The following is a 12,388-nucleotide window of genomic DNA, read 5'->3' on the forward strand; positions in this document are numbered from 1 at the left end:
CTGTAAACAGTTGGATATATACTGTCATGTATGTAGACCATGTATACTAACTGTATAATCACATAGGGTATGCCACCAGAGGGCACTGCGGTGGGAGACCTGAGGGTCACCTGCATAGGTGTGCAGGGTCCAGTATAAAAGGCTGCCCCACCAGGCTTCTGCCTCACTCTGGCATTACAATAAATGGGACTAAGGTCACAACAGCTCAAGTACAATACTAGACCTCGTGGAGTCATTCATAAGAGTATTAAAGACGTAACAACTGGTGACGAGATTACGAACTTTCACATAAAAATGACTAACGGTGTATTAGAAAAGTTCTCAGAGGGTGAAGATTGGGAAGCCTTTACGGAGCGGCTTGACTAATATTTCGTAGCGAACGACCTGGTAGGTGATGATCCGGCCACGCTGGCACATAAGAGCAGAGCTATCTGTTGACCAGTTGTAGGCCCGCGGTCTACGGCCTTGTCAGGCACTTGCTTGCACCAGAGAAAACTGACCAAGTCATACGAGGAGCTGAAAGTGCTAATTCGAGACCAACTCAAACCGAAGGAGAGCATCTTCACGGCCAGGCATCGATTTTATACACACCGCCGCCCCGAGGGCCAGGAAATCGCGAAGTACGCTACCGACCTCAGGCGGCTGGCAAGACCGTGTGAATTCGGCGCATCCCTCGCCGATGCGTTGCAGAACGTCTTCGTAATTGGCATCGGTCATGAGGCCCTTCTTCACAGGCTACTGTCTGCCGAAACCACCGTCACTCTGCAGAAGGCCATCAACATCAGCCAGGCGTTCATAACCTCAAGCTGCAGCTCCAAGCAGATGATGACTCACTCTCAGGACTCAAACCTGGCAAATACTGTAAATAAAATGGCGCCTTTCACAGGCAGAACTGTTGAACGTGAATCTACCCAGGGCAGAACGTACAAGCCCCCAACTCCTTTAACTCGGAGTCCGCCGAGGGGTGCAAATGTAAGTCGAGTAGCACCATGCTGGCGTTGCGGAAGTAATCACAGGGTTCATCAGTGTCGGTTCCGAGACTATGTGTGCATAGGCTGCAGCACAAAGGGCCACCTCCGGCGAATGTGCAAAATAGCTGTGACTCACCACGTGAAAGAGGAGTCAGCAGATGGCTGTGAATCCAGTGCGGATTACGAGGAGATGGCTAGAGAGGCAGCTCAGTCCCAAGACTAAGTGTATGGAGTATATACCTGCACCACAGATTGTCCTCCAGTGATAATGGAAGTCGAGATAAATGGCATTCCAGTCTTCATGGAAGTGGACACGGGGGCGAGTCAGTCAGTAATGAGCCAGGAAGCCTTTAAGAGGCTATGGAACGATCAAGCTGAATGACCCAAGCTGGTTACGGTTCAGGCAAAACTGTGCACCTACACCAAGGAACTGATATCAGTTGTTGGTAGTGCGGATGTAAGTGTATCCCATGATGGCGCGGTGCACAATTTACCATTGTGGATTGTTTCAGGTGATGGACCAACGCTACTTGGAAGAAGATGGATGGGGAAGATTCATTGGAACTGGGAAGACTTCATCCCTCCAGCAATCGACGTCCCCCGTGCTCCGAGGCAGACCAAGCCCCCACCTTCAGTTGGACCAGGCACCGGAGCGCAGCCCCCGAGGCACAGACCGCTCATCACGACTGCGTGGCGATGATCCGGCCGAGACAACCCAAATGCACCTTCCCGGTTTCAGTGGCAGGACTCCTGGGGAGGAAGATTGGATCAGAGGACGCCTTCCCAGCTTCAGTGGCAGAATCCCTGAGAAAGAAGATCGCAGCAGTCGACATCATGGACAGGGAAAAGATGGCGTACAAACCACAAGGTGCAGCGCTAATGGAGCAATGACACATGGTTCCACGCAAGAAGACGATTGGGGTAAAAGTAGTAAGGCCATTTTAAAGGAGGCTAGCAACCCGCCATTTTTGAATGGTTACCAATTTCAAGCAGTTCAATGTAAAAGTCCAGCTGTAACAAGCAAAATGTTGTTGAGCGATGTCGGGTGCAAATTGCAACCAGCCAATGTAGCGGGCGAACACCTAACAGTCATATACAGGTCCAGCGAGTTACCCAATGCTGTAACCTGTGTTCCCAGGACCAGAACGATGTATCATAAAGTGTCCTCACAGCTGACAGAAATAGACAAACCGCAGAGTAAACAATCCACGGACAACATCGGTAGCGATACCCTGCCTTAGATCGGTTTAACATTGCAGGCACCCGATGGCATGAACTGCCACGGGCCAGAAACAGTAAACTGTGCCTATGCTTACAATCGGCTACCATCGCCCACCACCCGGATGGAAAAGGCGCAGCCCACAAACCCACTCGCCACCACGGCAATGCTCAAGAGCGAAGGATCACCCGCAACAGCTCCTCCGAACGGGACCTGGACCAGCCAGGATCCCAAACTAGAGTGTGCTCACAACGGTGCCCTCAAGAAAAGCGAGTCAACAGTCCCCTGCGAACTGCTAGACAAGACGAGGCAGCCCCACTGTCGCTTAGACAAAACGTTCACTCGCTCAGACCGCTTCCCAGAGAGCAGCAGCGACACTGTGCAAACGAAAATGATAGGGAGGTCACAGACACATCAGCTGTCTTTGGGTCTGCCCGACACAAGGAGTAACGGCAAGAGCCCTGAGCTCCGGCAACTCGAGTAAAATGAACTCACCTCGTCCACAGACCCACCAGCATGGGGCGCTGCGGCGCCACCGGACGACCCGGATCTCATCCGGCTATGCTGGAACTAGACTGCCCTTGTGTACCTGTACTGATCATGTAAATGTACCACACAAAAAGAAACACAACTGTAATCCACCCAACAAATGTACCAAGATGTAAATGTAAAACCCATGTGATGAACTTGAATGCAACTTGCATGTAACGGGCCATTAGCATAATCTCTGTGTGGGGGGGAGAATGGAGTAGTCATGGACTCACAACCAGAAACCACTGGGACCTCCACTGGCAACAAATCTCACTACCAACCTACCCAAGCTAGAAACGATCCTCCAGTGGTCAACCAGGAAGAGCAAAGCCTAGGTCGCCGTCAATTTGCATTAAAGGCTTGGAGGGAAGTGATGTCATGTATGTAGATCATGTATACTAACTGTATAGTCTCATAAGGTGTGCCATCAGAGGGCACTGCGGTGGGAGACCTGAGGGTCACCTGCATAGGTGTGCAGGGCCCAGTATAAAAGGCTGCCCACCGGGCTTGTGCCTCACTCTGGAGTTACAATAAATGGGACGAAGGTCACAACAGCTCAAGTACAATACTAGACCTCGTGGAGTCATTCATAAGAGTATTAAAGACATAACATATACATTGTGGGATGCATTGTGCATCACCAGTTAATGTAGGAGCATTTAAATTGTACGTAACTGGGGGAATAGGATAACTGTAAACAGTTGGATATATACATTGCGGGAGGAATTGTGTATAACCAGTTAACGTAGGAGCATATACACTGCGAAGTTTAAGGTTTTAATTGTATGTAACTGGGGGAATTGGGGCATGTGAATCTAAATCAGGAAGCTAGAGATTTGTAGTTTCGGTTTTTGATTTTAAATCTGTATGCCGTAGTGTCGAACTCGGAACTTATAGTCATTTTTAATCTTTTTAGTAAATGTCCATTGTATTGGAAAATCTTAGTGTTCTAATAAGTCTTGATGTTCGAATCCTGTAGGAATATATCCTACAGAATTGGCAACCACAAAGGGACATTAAGCTAAGAACACTGACTGTGGGGGATAAAAAGAGATATCTATGGATGAGTTGAAAGTGAAATATATTCACAGTAGAATCAGACCAACTGACCCATGGGTGCAGGATATAAGGGAGGGGAAGACCCTGTCCAGAAAGCGAGAGAGTGGACAGAGGGTGCACTCATTAAACTGCTGTGGTACAGGGCAGTGAGGCTGATGACTTACCGCAGGGCATCAGATAATAAGCTTCTATAGATATGTGAAGAGAAAAAGATTAGTGAAAACAAACGTAGGTCTCTTGCAGTCAGATTCAGGTGAATTTATAATGGGGAACAAAGAAATGGCGGACCAGTTAAACAAATACTATGGTTCTGTTATCACGAAGGAAGACACAAATAACCTTCCGGAAATACTAGGGGACTGAGGGTCTAGTGAGAAGGAGGAACTGAAGGATATCCTTATAAAGCAGAAAATTGTGTTAGGGAAATTGATGGGATTGAAGGCCGATAAATCCCCAGGGCCTGATAGACTGCATCCCAGAGTACTTAAGGAAGTGGCCATAGAAATAGTGGACGCATTGGTGATCATTTTACAACAGTCGATTGACTCGGGATCAGTTCCTATGGACTGGAGGGTAGTTAATGTAATACCACTGTTTAAAAAAGGAGGGAGAGAGAAAACGGGTAATTATAGACTGGTTAGCCCGACATCAGTAGTGGGGAAAATGTTGGAATCAATTATTAAGGATGAAATAGCAGCGCATTTGGAAAGCAGTGACAGGATCGGTCCAAGTCAGCATGGATTTATGAAAGGGAAATCATGCTTGACAAATCTTCTGGAATTTTTTGAGGATGTAACTAGTAGAGTGGACATGGGAGAACCAGTGGATGTGGTGTATTTGGACTTTCAAAAGACTTTTGACAAGGTCCCACACAAGTGATTGGTGTGCACAATCAAAGCACATGGTATTGGGGGTAATGTACTGGCGTGGATAGAGAATTGGTTGGCAGACAGGAAGCAGAGAGTCGGGCTAAACGGGTCCTTTTCGGAATAGGAGGCAGTGACTAGTGGAGTGCCGCAGGGCTCAGTGCTGGGACCCCAGCTCTTTACAATATACATTAATGATTTAGAGGAAGGAGTTGAGTGTAATATCTCCAAGTTTGCAGATGACACTAAACTGGGTGGCGGTGTGAGCTGTGAGGAGGACGCTAAAAGGCTGCAGGGTGACTTGGACAGGTTAGGTGAGTGGGCAAATGCATGACATGCAATATAATGTGGATAAATGTGAGGTTATCTACTTTGGGGGCAAAAACACGAAGGCAGAATATTATCTGAATGGTGGCAGATTAGGAAAAGGGGAGGTGCAGCGAGACAAGGGTGTCATGGTTCATCAGTCATTAAAAGTTGGCATACCGGTACAGCAGGCGGTAAAGAAGGCCTTCATAGCTAGGGGATTGGAGTATAGGAGCAGGGAGGTCTTACTGCAGTTGCACAGGGCCTTGGTGAGGCCTCACCTGAAATATTGTGTTCCATTTTGGTCTCCTAATCTGAGGAAAGACATTCTTGCTATTGAGGGAGTGCAGCGAAGGTTCACCAGACTGATTCCCGGGATGGCGGGACTAACATATGAGGAGAAACTGAATCAACTGGGCCTGTATTCACTGGAGTTTAGAAGGATGAGAGGGGATCTCAGAAACTTATAAGATTCTGACGGGACTGGACAGGTTAGATGCGGGAAGAATGTTCCCGATGTTGGGGAAGTCCAGAACCAGGGGACATAGTCTTAGGATAAGGGGTAGGCCATTTAGGACTGAGATGAGAAGAAACTTCTTCACTCAGAGTTGTTAACCTGTAGAATTCCCTACCGCAGAGAGTTGTTGATGCCAGTTCATTCGATATATTCAAGAGGGATTTAGATATGGCTCTTACGGATAAAGGGATCAAGAGGCATGGAGAGAAAGCAGGAAAGGGGTACTGAGGGAATAATCAGCCATGATCTTATTGAATGGTGGTGCAGGCTCGAAGGGCCGAATGGCCTACTCCTGCACCTATTTTCTATGTTTCTATGTAAAACTGAGAGAGCTGGAGAAGGCCATTGAGGAGTTAAAAAGGAAAGTTAGCGATAGAGAAGCAATGGTTAATCGCCTGCTCAAGGAGCTGAGAGTGTCCTGGAACGGCAGAGAGGCCAATAAGCTGCAGCTGGAGAACACAATAGAATACTTGCAATGTCAGGTTACAGAGTGCTCAAGGGGGTGCGATAGATATCAGGGGGAGTGTAATACAAATTTTAGGCAGACCCAGGAGGCCGAGGAGACAGCCAGAGAAGTAAAAGCAGCTTTTAAAGGTGCTGCAAAACCAAAGCGAGTGTGAGACTGATCACACAAGATGTGTGCAGAAGAGTCAGAAACTAGGAAAATAACTGGGTATAAAAAAGGGAATTATTTACCTAATGAATCCTGGTATGGAACAAGAGGTGGAGGAAAGGGGGGAGTCTGATGCTCGGTTGTCCCCTCAGTGGTGGCTAGTGGGAGCCTGCTGAGTGCATTGGCGCAGTTTTCAGTGCCCGGTCTGTGCCGAATTGTGTAGTCATAGGTGGCTAACGTGAGTGCCCACCTCTGTATGCAGGCTGACGCATTTACATTTATGGCCTTGTCGGCCAAAAGGGACGTTAGGGGTTTGTGATCTGTCTCCAGCTCAAATTTCCTGCCAAACAGGTACTGGTGCATTTTTTTGTTGCATATACACATGCAAGCGCTTCCTTTTTTACCATCCTGTAGCCCCTTTCTGCCTGGGACAGACTTCTGGAGGCATAAGCTACCGGCTGTAACTGACCCTTGGCATTAACATGCTGCAACACACACCTGACCCCATAGGACGACGCATCGCACGTTAAAACAGGTTTCTTACATGGGTCATATAGCGTTAACAGATTGTTAGAGCATAACAAATTACGTGCTCCATCAAAAGCCCTTTCCTGGCTGTCCCCCCAGATCCATTCGCGACCTTTGCTTAGGAGCACATATAGCGACTCTAACAGCATGCTCAATTTGGGAAGAATACCAAAATAGTTCAGGAGCCCCAGGAACGAACGCAGCTCCGTCGTGTTACGGGGTCTGGGTGCTCTCTGGATCGCTTCCGTTTTGGACGCAGTAGGTCTGATCCAGTCTGCTGCTACCCTCATCCCCAGGAATTCTACCTCTGGAGCTAGGAAGACGCACTTCGCCTTTTTCAGTCGCTGCCCTACCCGGTCCAGTCTGCGTAGCACCTCCTCCAGGTTGTGGAGGTGTTCTTCAGTATCGCAACCCGTGATGAGGATGTCGTCTTGAAAAACCACTGTCCTTGGAATCGACTTGGAGACTTTCCATGTTTTGTTGAAAGATTGCGGCGGCCGAGCGAATCCCGAATGGCTATCTGTTGTACTCAAACAACCCCTTGTGTGTCGTGATGGTGGTCAGCTTCTTCGACTCACTCGCCAACTCCTGGGTCATGTAAGCTGAGGTCAGGTCCAATTATGAAAAAAGTTTGCCACCGGATAGCGTCGCAAAGAGGTCCTCCACTCTCGGTAGCGGGTACTGGTCTTGGAGTGACACCCGATTAATGGTGGACTTGTAATCATCACATATCCTGACCGACCCATCCGCCTTGAGCACCGGCACAATCGGGCTCGCTCAGTCACTGAATTCGACTGGGGAGATGATGCCTTCCCTCAACAGGCGGTCCAATTTGCCTTCTATCTTTTCCCGCATCACGTACGCCACCGCTCTGGCCTTGTGGTGTACTGGCCTGGCGTCCAGATTTATGTGAATACCTTGGTCCCCATGAAAGTGCCAATGCCGGGTTGAAATAGTGAGTCAAATTTGTCCAGGACCTGTGAGCATGATATTCGCTCCACAGAAGAAATTGCATTGACATCGCCCCATTTCCATTTCATGACAGCAAGCCAACCCCTCCCCAGCAATGCATGACCGTCCCCTGGGACAATCCAGAGTGGGAACCCGTTCTCCAAATCTTTGTGGGCCACGACTACCGTGGCGCTGCCTAGCACCGGAATGATCTCCTTTGTATATGTCCGTAGCTGTGCGTCAATCGGCAATAATTTTGGCCTCCTGGCCTTGGACGCCCACAACTTGTCGGACTGTTTGATACTCATCAGGGACTGGCTGGCCCCCGTGTCTAGCTCCATTGATACTGGGATGCCATTGAGGAGCACTTTCATCATTATCGGTGGCGTCCTGGTGTATGAACTGTATATGTGCTCCACATGAACTCGCTGAACTTCAGCTTCCAGCGATTTCCCCCAGTGTCCATTTGGCCTCGTAGGGCTTACATCGAGCCCATCCTCCTCGTACATCAACCTGGCTGCAGGCTTTCTGCACACACGTGCCAAGTGACTGCTGCGTTGCAATTTCTGCAGGTATATTGCTGATACCTGCAAGCTCTGGCTGTGTTTGCCTCCACCTCCAACATGAGCTGTTGTTAGAAACAAAAGGTCCATTACCAGTTGATAGTCTCTGTAACTGTCCTTAAATGCACCATTGACAGGTGTTGATGACCCCATTACTGGTTGCATTGTCCCTTGCGATGGCATGAATCGCTGTTCAACTCTCCATTGTCTCTGTTGAATTCCCCCTTTGGCTTCGACTACATGCTCGGGCATGTCCGATTGCCCCTGTCTGCCTGGAGAACTGTGTGCCGTGTTAACAATGTTGACTCCCTGTCCATTTGCTGCATTTAAACCAAGATTTTTGTCAAACATTATTCTGGTCTCTTCCTCCCCTGAGATAAATGTCTGGGCCATCAAAGCCGCCGTTTCCAGCGTCAAGTCTTTGGTCTCAATCAGTTTCCTGAAAACCCCAGCGTGCCCGATGCCCTCAATAAAAAGGTTTTGCAGCATCTCTGCTCTGCATGCATCTGAGAACTTACATAGGCTCGCCAGTTGCCGGAGGTCTGCCACAAAGTCTGGAACGCTTTGCCCTTCTCGCCGCCGGTCCGTGTAAAACCGGTGTCTCGCCATGTGCATGATGCTCGCCGGTTTAAAGTGTTCCCCGATCAACTTACTGAGCTCTTCAAAAGTCTTGTCCGCCGGCTTCTCTGGCGCTAGAAGGTCCTTCATCAGGGAATACGTCCTGGATCCACAAACCGTCAGATGAGCCCTGCGTTTGTCGGCCGAATCGTGTCCCAACCATTCCTTAATGACGAAACTTTGCTGTAGTCTCTCAATAAAATCATCACCAACACAGTACCTCTCGTCTGTGCTGCTAGTGGCCATGCTCGCGTGGTTTAAATCCCAGTTTCTCGTCGCCAATGATATGTCCTTACTATATAGTATAAATGCACATGAGGCACAAACTAGAGAGAAGGTCACTCTGTGATTAGTAACCTTTATTAGCTAGCACTGAAGTGAAGAAGATGGGTGGAGCTTCCCCTTTTTATGCCTGAAAGTCCAGGTTAGGAGTGTCTCCCACCAGTTCACCACCTAGTGGTCAGTGTTCTCACGGTGTACAACTTAGGTCAGTTTATACATGGATTACAATGACAGTTGAATACATGACACTAGTGATGTGATTAAAAAAAACATAATTCCTAAACTTCTCTTCCCAGGCGACTGCACTGTAAGCAGAAATTAGCGCGCACCTCAAGTGACCTGCGGACGCAGACGGTTTCCGTGGAGCTGGTCGAAGGCGTGACCACGCAGGGCGGATCGACGCTGACCATTTACGTCCGCTCCCGTTGCGAGGCCGTGGTTGACAGACATTTTGTAAGTAGTTTGCCGGTTGCGTTTCCCCGCCTCTGTTAGTTGTAATCTAACGGAGCCGATTTACGAAGACGGCGTTCGAGCCGCTGATGGCGTTGTGCAGTTTGATGTTTGCTGAAAGGCCGCTGTGACTGCCCCCGCCCCCGATGTGAGCCGGAGCCGAGCGCCGTGAGCCGGAGCCGAGCGCCCTGAGCCGGCATTGCGAGGGGAAAAGAGCGAGCGAGTGAGGCCGGCCTGCTGGCAGCGGCTTTGTTTTTATTTTGCACACCACCTGTACCGAGCGTGCACCAGTTAATGGGCAGGAACGTTTTATTGGTTCTGCGAAAGCTCTGATTTTAAAAGAAGTTAACTTTCGTTCTGGCACGAACATTCCAGATGTTGGTCTCCCTCTCTCTGATGAGGAGCATTCCCAGAGCCGCTCCGGTGGAAACGGTGAGCCACTCAATTTCAAACTACCGCGAGAGCTAATTTATAGTCATGAAAACAGGATATGAACTGGGAAGTATGCAATGCAGTAGCAAAACAAGGAATAACAAGTTCTTAAATCTTCATTTAGATTATAGCCCTATGTTGTTCCTCCACACACACTGCACCTACGCTTCCTGTGGGTTAGAGATCGGGCGGTTACCTTCCACCAGGTCTCTGCAATACTAAGCCAACTAAAAGGTGATGAATGCGTTGGAGATGATGCCCCGGAATTTGCGGTCAGCGACGAAGCAAATGTCGCTGGCCCCGAAAAAAGTGGCGAGATGTTTGTCTTTTTCGAGATTCAAGTGCAGTGTTGTGGGGAATCCCTAATGAGATGCTGCTGTGGTGTCAACAAGCTGTCTAAGCAGCCAATCATAGTGCAGAATTCTCAGACCAAGAAATTTAAGTTTTTAAACTTAAAAAATGTTAGAGAGCAAAACAAAGATTGGGGCTCTTACATAGGACAAAGGTGAAATAAATATAAACAAACTTTAAAAAAAAATAGAATTTTATTAAAGTTTCTTAAATTTTTTTTCATTAATGGAGAAATTTGACATTCCACAAAACTTTTGTTTAGCAGTCAATATGCCATTAAAACCCTAATTATACCTAATACAAAAGGCTTTAACTTTTAATGGAGTATTTAACACCGATTTTACCACAGAAAAGCCCAAGTTTTCTTTAGTTTCATTGATTACACTAATTGCCAGCTATGAAGGGGAGAGGGGGCACAGCACAGCCAGCGTCGAATCAGTGAATGACAGACCGCAATTTCAGGATTTCTGCATTTAGATGCACAGGCACTAAATCCTAAAGTTGCGGTCAGTTTTAAAGAGGTAATAACGGTGAAATAACAGTGTTCACTGTTTTTACCCACAACAAATTCCAGGCCAAAGATTGCGTCATCTTGCCCTCCCACAATTCATGTGGACAGGCACCTTTCTCAGCCAGTTGGTAGCAATATCGCCTCTGAGTCAGAAGGTTGTGGGTTCAAGTCCCACTTCAGGGACTTGAGCACACAAATCTGGCTGACACGCCAGTGCAGTTTTGAGGGAATACTGCACTGTCAGAATGCCGTCTTCTGGATCTGATGTTGAATCGATGCCCTGTCTGTCCTCTCCGGGGGACATAAAAGATCCAATGGCACTATTTCGAAGAAGAGCAGGGGAGTTATCCCCAGTGTCCTAGCAACTATATTTCCCTCAATCAACACTACTAAAACAGATTATCTGGCCATTATTACATTGCTGTTTGTGGGAGCTGGCTGTGTGCAAATCGACTGCCATGTTTGCTACATTACAACAGTGACTACACTTCTTTTAAAAAATACTTCATTGGCTGTAAAGCGCTTTTGAATGTGCGGTGGTTGTGAAAGGCGCAATGTAAATGCAAGTCTTTTTTTCAATGCGCAACCCGGCAGTAGCATGAGCAAAATTGGCAACTCAGTAGTCTAGGGATTCAGATATGCAACCTCCAATACTTCCAGCTGCTAATACTTTTGAACATTATACTGTATTTTGTTTCTTGAGCATCCCTGATTACAATAGCTCAAACATTGGTGGCTGTGCCTTTTGTTGCCTAGGCTCTGGAATTCCTTGCCTAAACCTCTCCGCCACTTGTTTTCTCTTTCCTCCTTCAAGACGCTCTTTAAAACTACCTCTTTGACCAGGCTTTTGGTCACCTGCCCTAATTTCTCCTTTTGCAGCTTGGTGTCAATTTTTTTATATCCTAATACTCCTGTGAAGTGCCTTGGGACGTTTCACTACGTTAAAGGCACTATATAAATACAAGGTATTCTTTTTGTTTCTATATAATAGGATTATTAGTACCAGTACATTTCAACATAAATCGCACAAACCGATTTTTGTGCAAAATAGTTCTTGTGTGATAGTCTTGATTTTAAACTCAAATTACCCCCACTTTTAGTCCCATCGCCAGTGACAGATCTGTAATGATCAGCACTTGGTTTGTAGTGGAGAATCAAGTTGATGCTACTGGATGTTTTCTTCTTTCAAGTGTGATGAGGCCTATAAAAGGCCCAGCGGGTGTTCCACAGGCAGTGGCATTCGGCGAGTAGCGGGAGCAGCGTGGTGAGGCCTATAAAAGGCCCAGCGGGTGTTCCACAGGCAGCGGCAGTCGGCGAGAGACGGGAGCAGCGTGGTGAGGCCTATAAAAGGCCCAGCGGGTGTTGCACAGGCAGCGGCATGAGACGGGAGCAGCATGGTGAGGCCTATAAAAGGCCCAGCGGGTGTTCCACAGGCAGCGGCATTCGGCGAGAGGCGGGATCAGCGTGGTGAGGCCTATAAAAGGCCCAGCGGGTGTTCCACAGGCAGCGGCAGTCGGCGAGAGACGGGAACAGCGTGGTGAGGCCTATAAAAGGCCCAGCGGGTGTTGCACAGGCAGCGGCAGTCGGCGAGAGGCAGGAGCAGCATGGTGAGGCCTATAA

General features: G+C 48.1%; 1 protein-coding gene across 3 annotated transcripts in view; it reads left to right on the plus strand.

The window, feature by feature from the left end:
• Positions 1 to 9,264: 9,264 nt before the first annotated feature.
• Positions 9,265 to 12,388, plus strand: part of wdsub1 (WD repeat, sterile alpha motif and U-box domain containing 1) — a 111,015-nt gene continuing 107,891 nt past the window's right edge. The window contains exon 1 of one of the 3 annotated variants that reach the window (XM_070875594.1): positions 9,265 to 9,477. The gene's annotated coding sequence lies outside the window, so the exon portion shown is untranslated. Of the gene's footprint in view, positions 9,907 to 12,388 lie in introns of all 3 variants that reach the window. The other 2 variants (XM_070875592.1, XM_070875596.1) reach the window with 2 other exon arrangements.

Source organism: Pristiophorus japonicus, chromosome 3 (genome assembly GCF_044704955.1).
Source record: "Pristiophorus japonicus isolate sPriJap1 chromosome 3, sPriJap1.hap1, whole genome shotgun sequence".
Taxonomy (NCBI): domain Eukaryota; kingdom Metazoa; phylum Chordata; class Chondrichthyes; family Pristiophoridae; genus Pristiophorus; species Pristiophorus japonicus.